A 10,345-nucleotide genomic window follows, 5' to 3' on the forward strand; every position below is an offset into this window, starting at 1 on the left:
TCTCCCCGTCAAACCGTCTATATTTGGTCATGGACACAGAATTCAATGCTGAAGGTTGGTCGACCTATGGATTTCTTGCAGCATTAGCTACTTTTCAGACACTTATATTTTGGCATTATTTGCTTAATATAGGTGCGATGACATCATATATTTGAGATGTTACCAAACTAGCTATAGGGGTTTCAAATATTTTTGTATCATTTCTTACTACGCAATAAGGACCTTTACGTGAACGCAGCTCTGGCTAAAGCTCAGTGGCTATGACTACGGGCTGTCAGCTGCATCTTGGCTGTGGCTGATATTCAGAACGCATTGCGGCCCGGTAGCATTTATTTATTTAGCTTTTTGTAGGGGGTTGGGGGAGGGATCTGGCTGGCGGATATTTTCCGGTGGGTTGGAATGTATGTATGTATGTATGTATGTATGTATGTATGTATGTATGTATGTATGTATGTATGTATGTATGTATGTATGTATGTATGTATGTATGTATGTATGTATGTATGTATGTATGTATGTATGTTTGTATGCATGTACGCACGTACGTACATACTTTTTTCTGTGTTGGTAACTTTCCACTTTTGTTAAACTGAAAATTTTCTATGGCATGGAATGACAGGCGTGCAAACACGCACACAAGTACAAAGCAACTGGCGGCAAGAGAAAAATCATGCGCCATCTTTTCCTTATACTTGCGTCAATGTTTACACGCCTGCCTTACTGTACCATGAATCCCATACCAACTTGCTCTTGCTGAACTTTCAGCCGTTCTAAGACAATTTTCCTCTACAACATTCCTCACAATTTGACGAAAAAGTATTTCACGTTTAACTATAGTATGTGCGGACAGGTCCGCCTGCAAAAAAAATTAACTCACAAGAATGAAGCATGCAGTGTTTTCACTTTAATATGAACTTGCCAGAATTCTTGCGAAAACATTTATTTCCATCTTAGGCGCTTGAAGCAACTCCATAGAATAGTATCGGCATATATGTTTTGCACAAACGCGGCCCATTCCTTTTACTTTGTGTTTCTAGTTTCCGTCAAAACACTATCTGCGGTTTACCTCCTCACAAGTTCCTTCACAGATACAATGGGTTAAATTGCTCGTTCTCAGAACAATCGCAAAACCAGACCTTCTAGTACAGCAGTATCCATAGGTATAACCTAAGCCATCGAGCCTACAACCTTGGCAAGTAATACGTGAAACCCGATTCGCTCGCGCACAGCGATAAAGGGCAGATCGATTGACCTAGGGCAGAGTGTGGCCAGTCTGACTTTTTTGGAAAACTGCTGGCCACTTGCCGAGAACGTTTCGCCTCCTTCGACCATCGCTCATGCTGGTGCCTCACGGTGTGAAGGCTGATCCGTCATTCCAAGTTTATACGAAGACAGACGCTGTACTGAGAGCGCCTTTCGCGGTCAATGAACTCTCTCTCACAGTTTCTCTGGCTTCCTTTTTTTTCTATCTTTAAAGCGACGAATAAACTCCTAACCATAATAAATCGCCTCACTCCACAGTGCGGGCCTTTAAGCTCACTGTGTTTGCTCAACTGCGGATGCGAGCAAAGTGTGGGCTTCAACTTCGAAGAACAACTTCATTGCCTTACCTGGGTTGCCTTTGGGATCCTCGTTCTTATACCAATCACAGTAGGAAGGAGCTGTGAGTTAGAAGCGGGAAGTGCGGTTATCTTTCAGGAGTCTGTCATAAAATCTACGCTCGTAGCCAGCCTTCAAGACGAATCCCGCAAAACTCTCGTCGGCCTCAGAACATTGGAAGGTGATTTTCTGTACTCCTTCTGCTATGCAAGAAGACACCTATGCCGTGAGATTTTGATTTCGTAAGAGCTTGTATGTTTAATCAAGTTCGCACCGCAATCTTCAAAATCTAGCCCGCATACTATAGATGAGATACCAGATCTACTATAGATTAGATCCTGTCGTTGGCACCCAACCCTCAAGTACTGCTTACTAGTTGCCGCCATCTGCAACGCCTATATAATGATATGCGAATCCCGGGATTCAACCCCAATGCCTACCACATACGGGTTGACCATCGTGCACTTAACCGGAGATCTGCCGATCTCACGCCGGCTGCTTCCTATCAGTGCCTCGAATGCACCGTACAGGCGGTGGCATCACCGAGTGTTTGCGTGGGTTTGTTTGTCCTTCACAATCGTTCTTGGTCCCAATGCGAAATGGTTTGGCGCAAACTGAAAGCCCTTTTCGCAACTCTCTGACCGGCTCATACCAGACAGCGCCTTTCCTTCTTCTGCTTCTTCTTCTTCTTCTTCTACTACTACTACTTTGTTTTTCGCCGGTGGTTATGCCGCAAGGCATATGTAAAGAAAACTTGCAAAATGCGTCAAATAAGTACATGCAGCCTTGTTTCATAAGGCTCTGCAGCAATGAACTCGCGAACGTTTTGGCCACGCACTTTCTGTCCCGGAGGACAAATGTCCTCCGGGACATTTGTCCCGGGACAAGAGCTCTAAATGTTGCAACACTTTCTCACGCCATCAGTGGTTGCTCAGTTTCCAGGCCTTTCGCGGGAATATAGGTGTTCCCAGATAGGAAATAAGGGAGCGGAACTTGGGTCAAACTCACCAAAGGTACCATGTTGTTGTTGTCCCTTTAACGTATGTTAGGTACCCAAGAGGGGGAAGTTGACTAAGGTTCGCAATGGAAACATAATAAATGTCCTTGCGTCCCGTCAACTTAGTGGTACATACTACCTATATTTAAATAATAATTATTATAAATTCTTAAAGTTATTCGATAGGTGATCATGCCAATTTTTTTATGCAGCCGCTAGATTACAACTACCGAATTTCAGTTGGGTCCACCCCCAACTTCAAGATGACCCACCCCTAAATTTAAGTTGGCCCACATGCAAATTTTTGTTGGCCCAGCCCCAAATTAAGTTCGCCCACGTGCAAAGTTCAAGTTGGCGTACCCCCAAAATTTAGTCTGCTACCCCCAAATTTGAAGTTGGCCCACCACCAAATGTGCGCATGCCCATACCCAAATTTAAAGTTGGCCCAGCCCAACGTTAAGTTGGCCTACCTCCAAATTTCAAGTTGGTCCACCCACAATTGTCAAGTTGGCCTAACCACAAATTTCCGTTTGCGTACCCCACCCCCAAATTTCAAGTTGGCCCAGCTCAGATTCAGTTTGGGCCACCCCAAATTTCGAGTTGGCTTACCTCAAAACTTCAGTTGGCCCACCCGTATACTATAAGCTTCTCCGTGCATTTTCTTCGGAGCCCTATGCATCTCCATGGGTATTCTTCTTTGAATTTTTGTTTAAATTGTTCCTTATCGCTTATAAAGCTACCAATCATCTAGATTTACACTATTATAACAATAAAATGTCTTAACGTCACAAATTATGCATTTTTGTGCAAATACAAGGCATTACACTTTTTGCATGACATGGCTGGGGTACTCGCCAAAGAACACTAATGCATCAAAATGCACCCAATTAGACTACGAGTTCGCATTGTGACATTCATCACGTCACCATTGATACACTGCACTCTTTGAGAAAAGATCGGCTATGATTCTCGCCATTTCATTGCATCACACATGGCCTTCAGCAAGGCTCAATGTTTTCCCCTGTTCTTTTATCATAGCCATGCACATAGACAGGTTGCCTCACTCATTGTATGCAGACGACATCAAAGTATGGACCACGGGAGGGTCACTTGGTGAACAACAAAATTCTATCCAAGCAGCTCTCGATGCAATACAGTGGAATTTTTCAATATTCAGGTCGAATTCCCCATCAAAGTCACAGTATATTGTGCTGCGTCCAAAGAAGATGAGGGAGGAAGCTGCAGCCATAATTAATACACCGGAAATATAAGGATGCCCGACCGAAAAAGTACAAGACCTCAAAATACTAGGACTGACTTAACCTGACACAGGTAACCACACTGCGTGGCTTCAACTGACATTGCACCGCTGCCTAGCAACACAAGGGCTCCTCTGAAAACTCACCAGTCATAAGTGTGGCCTCAGAGAAGACATCTTCATGCAATGACGAAAAATCTTATGACATCATGCATTCTATACGGCTTTCCTCACAAACGAACCACAGTAACGATGCGTCGTCACCTCACAGCAGCTCATCTTCAAATCATACGTATAGCGTTGCTTTGCTGAAGCATACTGCACACAACGGGCTTTGCTCGGAGGTACGCATTCACGCGCTTGAGGAACTGGGGGTGGATGCACGATGCGGCCAGGTGCTGTGGCTAGCGTCTACGTCTTCAGGGCGAAGCATACTCGCCCAGGTCGGTCGAAATCCACAAACTCCTCATCTTGCAACACCTTTGGTGCCATGGCTGCCTGTGATAGTGGTCATTGTCCACCCTCTACCAGCCAACGAGGGATAAAATCAACGAAGTCGGAGGCGTTTACCATAACCGCAAAGTCATCCTTAACAATAATACTGCTCATTGCATCTACATGGGTTCTGCTGTTTTGCGCAATCACGCCAGTACTGCCTAAAGGAACAGCGATGGTAGGAACACGGCAACAATTGCTCATGACACACCATTAAGTGCGCCTGGTGCAGAGCTACAAGCCGATTCTAGAGATTGCCCAAGCATCCAGCAATTGTCACCTCGAGCATCGCTGCCCCCCATACATATACCCGGATTCGCAAAATGTCATACGCGAATTAAGAAAGATATATGCACACCCGCTGGCAACCGCCATCCACGAAGAAGCGAGAATTGTGCGGCCCAAGGTAATTGCTCACAATTGCTCTTGTCATCACTCATGGTTACCTATATATATCCTTAATACACTAGATCGCTCTGATGCTCTACACGTATTGGAAGTAGAACTGTTACCATTGAAGGCATGCTTTAGGCTTGTAATTTGCCTTCAATTATTCGGCAACCATTGTTTCAACACAGCAACAAAATAGCTTAACATTACAACAGAAGTTTTTATATATTTATTATAAAGGTAGCAGTAAGATACCGAAATGTAACAAAAACACAGTTTTCTATGGAGGCATTCAAGTACGGCCTGATTTTCCAGCTCTACACATGTCACACGAAAGCAATTACCTTGAAACAGTTATCAGGATCTGCAAAAACAAAGAAAACATAAGGACGGATCTGGAGGATTAGAAGTGGCTCGTATCATGCTCCCACAGACGGCTGAAACAACCATGCTCAGCTGTACGACCTTAATCCACGAGTCTGCTCGGTGCCGGACATAATCTACAGCCTAGGCGAAGAAATCAATCTCCGGAGGGATTGGGGGTTTAGCCGAGTTTCCAGGGATGGGCCAATCCAGCCTACAAATCTTCCCCGGTTTTCCTATTTTATTCTTCCCTTCCTGGTGCTTCCCAGAAAAGAAGTCCCAGTCCGATCTACCACCTAGTAGGCCAAATAAGACTGCCAGGAGCCGTCATGAAAGCTGATTTTGAATCCGATATTACACGGGTTTCTTAGCAAATCATTGTACGTATGACGTAACTAATCAAAATGGAACTTCATACGGCCTTCATTGTAAATAAGTGCTTCAGAGTCATTTGCTACTATGAGTAGCACACTGTTCAAAGGTCTTTCACTTAACCGCCGGCGATGGCGATTCCTGTCGAGAGCAATACGAGCGCAATTCTTTGTATATATACCTGCAATTTATTCGCACCGAATGTTAATCATAAGCTTAATAATGCATATGCTAGGAGCCCAGCCAATGGGCCGTAAAAGCTCCATGGAAAACTTGGAATGGTAAGTTTTTCTTTACCATCCTATTCGAGCTCGAGTCACTATTTAAAATACTTTGTCATGTCATTTCAGTGCAGCCACAGAGAAAGTCACTTTCAAAGCGCTATTCATTCGTTCTCCAACCAAGAGAACAGGCTGGCTTCAGGAAGGGGTATTCCACAACGGATCACATCCATGCCAGCATGTAATCAAAAAATCTGCGGAGTACAATAAAGCACTCTATATGGCTTTCATAGAACATGAAAAGGCATTTGATTCAGTAGAGATACCAGCAGTCATAGAGGCATTGCGTACTCATGGAGTACAGGAGGCATACGTGAATATCTTGGAAAATATCTAGAAAGATTCCACAGCAACATTGGTTCTCCACAAGAAAAATAGTGCAACGTTACCAATCAAAAAAGCGGTCAGGCAAGAAGACAGAATGTCCCCAATGCTATTCACTGCATGCTTAGAAGTATTGAAGCTCCTAGTCTGGGAAGGCTTAGGAGTGAGGATCAACGGCGAATATCTCAGCAACCTTCGTTTTGTAGATGGCGTTGTCATATTCAGCAACAATGGGGACGAATTACAACAAATGATTGAGGGCCTTAACCAAGGAAGTGTAAGAGTGGGGTTAAAGATTAATTTGCAGAAGACAAAAGGCAGAAGGGAAGTTATATGCAAATTTCTTCGACATGTGCCTATGTTTGATTCCTTGTAGCATCGATATCTTTTAACCGATTGTATTTATTGTAACATACGCCCCCCCTCACCCTATGCCTCTTCGTAGGCCTGTGAGGTATTTCTAAATAAAAATAAAAAAATTAATAAATAATAATGCTCAATAACCTGGCAAGGGAACAAGAGTTCAGGACCGCGAGTCAGCCTCTAGAGTCTGTAAAGGAGTACGCTTATCTCGGTCAAATACTCACAGGGGACCAAGATCTTGAGAAAGAAACTTACAGAAGAAGAATATTGGGTTGGAGTGCATACGGCAGGCATTGCCAAACCCTGACTGGGAGCTTACCACTGTTGTCCAAATTAAAGTGTACACTCATTGCATTCTACCGGTGCTAACATATGGGGCAGAAACTTGGAGGTTAACAAAGAAGCTCGAGAACAAGTTAAGGACCACACAGAGCGATGGAACGAAATATGTTATGACTAAGGTTAAGAGACAGGAAGAGAGCGGTGTGGATCAGAGAACAAACGGGGATAGCCGATATTCTAGTTGACATTAAGTTCGACATTAAGTTGACATTAAGCGGAATAAGTGGAGCTGAGCAGCCCATGTAATGCGCAGGATGGATAATCGGTGCACCATTAGAGTTACAGAATGATTATCAAAAGAAGGGAAGTGCAGTCGAGGACGGCAGAAAACTAGGTAAAGGGAAGAAGTTAGGAAATTCGCAGGCGCAAGTTGGAATCAGCTAGCTCAAGACAGGGGTAATTATAGATCGCAGGAAGAGGCCTTCGTCCTGCAGTGGACATAAATATAGGCCGATGATGATGATGATATGATGATGATGGTGATGATGATATAGTCTTTCTCTTACAACGTCGAATTTATGTGGTTCAATTTGGACCCAAGATATAAAACTTATGTTTGGAAGTTGGCGGAGTGCTTCAAGCCTGCTTCACTTCCGCCGCGGGTAGGCCCGGTATTTCACTATCTCCGGGATCGGCCCACGCATTCCTGCCCACGCACCGTGATACGGACGCAAGCCGCCAGGGTACCGCCCTGGGAAAGCATGCGGGGGATGCATACGGGGGCTAGAGGTAAACAGCTTCGCAGTAAAACCACTCGTGTTATTGTAGCGTTAGCTACACTGGCCTAGCCAAGCCCGTTTCGCGCGGCACATCAAGAGCCGTGCTGCGCATGCGCAAGGATCAGTGATGTCACACGGCTTGCGCACCGGAGCGACCGGAGCCGGCACCTCTCGCGCACTCCGCCGCCGCCGGTCTGCGCATTCCAGAGGAGTGCCGTCGTAGCCGTGGTAGACGCACTGGCGCCGGCGCGCGCTCGCTGTGCAGTCGTCGTCTGACACTGCGCTGGAGCCGCTGCGCTTCTGACTGGCGTTTGCCAGTGTGGTATAGCCATGGAGAAGGAGAGCGCAAATGCTGCTCAACAGCGCAGAAGAACGGAGAAGCTTGACTCATCGGATCCCGAAGTAGTTGCCTGGCAATTAGCGGTTGAGCGTAGGAGACAACCAGGAAAGCTAAGAATAGATCAGCTGAACCTTTGCTAACGCTACGTATATCCTGGCATAGCCGAGCTAAGTCACTGCAACTTTTTTTCTTCTCTTTCGTGCCTACACCTATGAGGTAGGCGAAAGATTAATTAGCCGCGACTGCGACATGCTTCCGCTGCTCGCGTGGCGAGAACTTCGGCACAGAAAATGGAACTCCCAGTTGAGCGATGAGTCCCGAGACTTCTTCATCTACAAAAAGGCATTTATCGCGCTAATTACACACAGCCTCAAGAAGAAGCTTCCGTCGTTAAAGTTTTCTTCGACGCCCCCAGGGTGCTTTTTCTAGCTTTGAACTTGGGTGCGCTTCGTATTTGCGCTAGATCAATGCTTAATTTTTCTTTTTTCTTTTTTGTAGAAAACGCCCCCGGCGCGCGAACTCCGCGCACATAGAAGCCGGGGACGGGTCAACGTGAGCAGGCTACTTCGTTAGGCAGTCTGATATGCTGCCACCGATAAATTTCTCAAAGCTCTTTTCAGAGACATGTCAATCTCGGGGAACGTTTCACGCGTCGTTCTAGGAGATATTTTTGTAACAGCACGACGAGCACTGTATACGTTCTGTTGTGCACTGATGCAAAGATGTGCTAACGGTGTTGACAGGACACACCGTGTCGTGTTTCTGGCAGGGTGCGCATTTGAAAGGCGCGGTAGGGGTGGAGGTGTTCAAAAAAAATCTAAATATTTTAAGTGCACACGCATGTACAGTCGAAAACGTTCGTTTAGACGGCTTTGCATACCATGCAAACTTAACGAGTGAACGCAGAAAGCGTTTAAAGGGAGCCTGAAATGGCTCTGACGTGTTTGTACAAACGTACTGAGTCAGTAGGGCAGGTCCTTGTGATCACTAAGTGACGCATTTAAGCGCTCCGCCTAAAGCGTGTAATTTATTATGAGGTTTTAAGAATGTACATCGCTACCGATCGCAGGAGCACCGCTCCTCTGAGTTTTCAGCCACCCCGTTAAATCTACGTAGTTAGCGCAATTGACGTCAGCTGGGCGAGCTTTTCGACTGGCTACCCTGGTTGCGCCATTGATAATTTTTCCAACTTCATGGTGAACAAATGTTGTTCGTAATAGTTGAAATGTTGTATAACTTGTTTCTATAAAAGCGTAACGGAAATAAAATACACAACGACAATTCATCACTAACTCAAGCACTTCCGGTACACAGCAAGTGTCTGCTTGTGTTACAACCTGCTCCATGTTGACGCGAGCTGCGCGGGCGGTGTTGGTCTGGAGCTTTCTTTTCGTGAGAGCCATCGATTGCCTTTGTTATTTTGTGGTCTGCAAATCTAGCGATCGGTGACATGTCAAGCTGCGACATCGTGTCCCTCTGCAAGGCAACATGCGAGCGGAGTGGCTCCCGCGTATCAGGCTGCCAGTATTCATTCGGCGTCAGGATTGAGCCGGAAGATTATTACCACAATATAGAGTTTTATCTTGTCCGGTATTTCGGTAGGGTGACCACTGGGTCCCTTGCACCACCAACAGATGGCGCTAGCCTCCGCGTATCCGCTGGCGGGTTTGGAAGTTAACCAAAGATCAGGGGTGCTATGCAGGATGCCCCGAGTTTGGCGAAACTCGGGATCTTCACGAGCTCTGGCGACGCCCCAAGATCAAAGAACAAATGATAACAAGACGAAGTTTGTCCATCGGCACGCCTCCAGTTTCATTGGTTAATCTAGATTCACTCTGGGTGGCTATTATCCCTTGGGCGTTGCCATATGGGCGGTCGACAAACTGGGGCTCACGGGATCATACGGTCGGTGCATGGTCGTGCCTTCTTTCACTTGTTTGTCGTTCCACCGAGTGCAATACAGGCACAAGCAAGTTATAAAATAAATTCATTTAGTACAATAATATTAGTCACATTAACGTGGGTTGTAAGCATTTTAATGTTTCCACGATGTACACTGAATGTGTATTAGACTAATTTGTATTTAAATACGTTTCGCGTTATGCCACGAGGGGACGCTCGCCCCCCCCCCCCCCTTTTTTTTCTGGATTCGATTGGCACGGCTCGATACGTGCTTGCTCTAGCATTTCCGAGCACCGATTGGTGTGCGCTTGCTTTTCTCACTGGGTTTCCAACAGATCGCTCGTTGCTCCTTTGCTCTAGATTGGATTGGTACGGCTCGCTACGTGCTTGCGCTCCCATTTCCGAGCAGAGATTGGTGTGCGCCTGGTTTTCACACTGGGCTTTTAACAGATCGCTCGTTGCTCGCGCTAAAGAAAAGCTGTGAGTAGCGCGCGCATCCAGCTACAAGACGAAGTGAGCGTCGGCTAGCGCATAAGTGGTTTGCCGCGCGCTTACCGTGTAAGCACACAGGAATGCCGGAAAGCACACATACAAGGGTCA

General features: G+C 46.0%; 1 pseudogene; it reads left to right on the forward strand.

Annotated features, from left to right (window-relative positions):
• The first annotated feature begins 7,281 nt into the window (after positions 1-7,281).
• On the forward strand, positions 7,282-7,429 carry LOC119443233 (U2 spliceosomal RNA; annotated as a pseudogene).
• The last annotated feature ends 2,916 nt before the right edge of the window (positions 7,430-10,345 follow it).

This window comes from Dermacentor silvarum, chromosome 2 (genome assembly GCF_013339745.2).
Source record: "Dermacentor silvarum isolate Dsil-2018 chromosome 2, BIME_Dsil_1.4, whole genome shotgun sequence".
NCBI lineage: Eukaryota > Metazoa > Arthropoda > Arachnida > Ixodida > Ixodidae > Dermacentor > Dermacentor silvarum.